Here is a 757-nt window from a genome sequence, read left to right as displayed (position 1 = left end):
TTAAGCACCAGACGTTCTTAATTCACGAACAGCGTGGCTGGCCGCGCAGAACTGGATCGGGGACGCGGTTTACGCGCTAAATGCAAATTATTAAGCAAACCAACTTAAAACCATCACGAACGGCGACAGAATATTTCATTTGAAAATGTCTTTCAAATATTTGCCTGAAGTTTTGTTTCTTTCTTACGAAGGAAACATGATTTCAGACGAAGAATTTCTACTTTTGTATAACGAATACTCTTCTAAGAAACCAGAACTCGAACCTCTGGTTTCAACCTGAGAACTCGCGTTTTGAAGTCCTTGTCCGCAACCCAAAACGTCTTGACATTTACGGTGGCTGTCATGCTGCAAAAATACTTCCGGTTGGCGTACGTGGAGCCAAGAACGTCTAGTGCTTAAGTTCCCTAACGGCGTAGATCAGCGGGAAGCTCTCGATTTTTGCCACGTGGTATCGCCTGTTAGTGAGGAAGATTGCTTGAAATTACAGGATTAATTATTGCCTAGACATAATTGGAAAAGTTCACTTTAGATTATAAACTGTAACGATTGTACTATAATCTATTTCCAGTTTAAGTTTAGTCTGACTATTTTATGCGCCATGAGGCAGTTAGTGGTTACAGTGTATTGCCTGCACTCTGGCTCCCTAAGAATTTATATCCTTCTCATTTCTTATCTAATCTCCAAGCAGCCTCGAGTTAACACTTCAAGAGTGTCTTCTTCATTGTAGTTCCATCAGAACGTCCCCGTATAAGAAGGA

This window comes from Porites lutea, chromosome 7 (genome assembly GCF_958299795.1).
Source record: "Porites lutea chromosome 7, jaPorLute2.1, whole genome shotgun sequence".
Lineage (NCBI taxonomy): Eukaryota > Metazoa > Cnidaria > Anthozoa > Scleractinia > Poritidae > Porites > Porites lutea.
Note: the sequence above shows the minus strand (reverse complement) of the source record.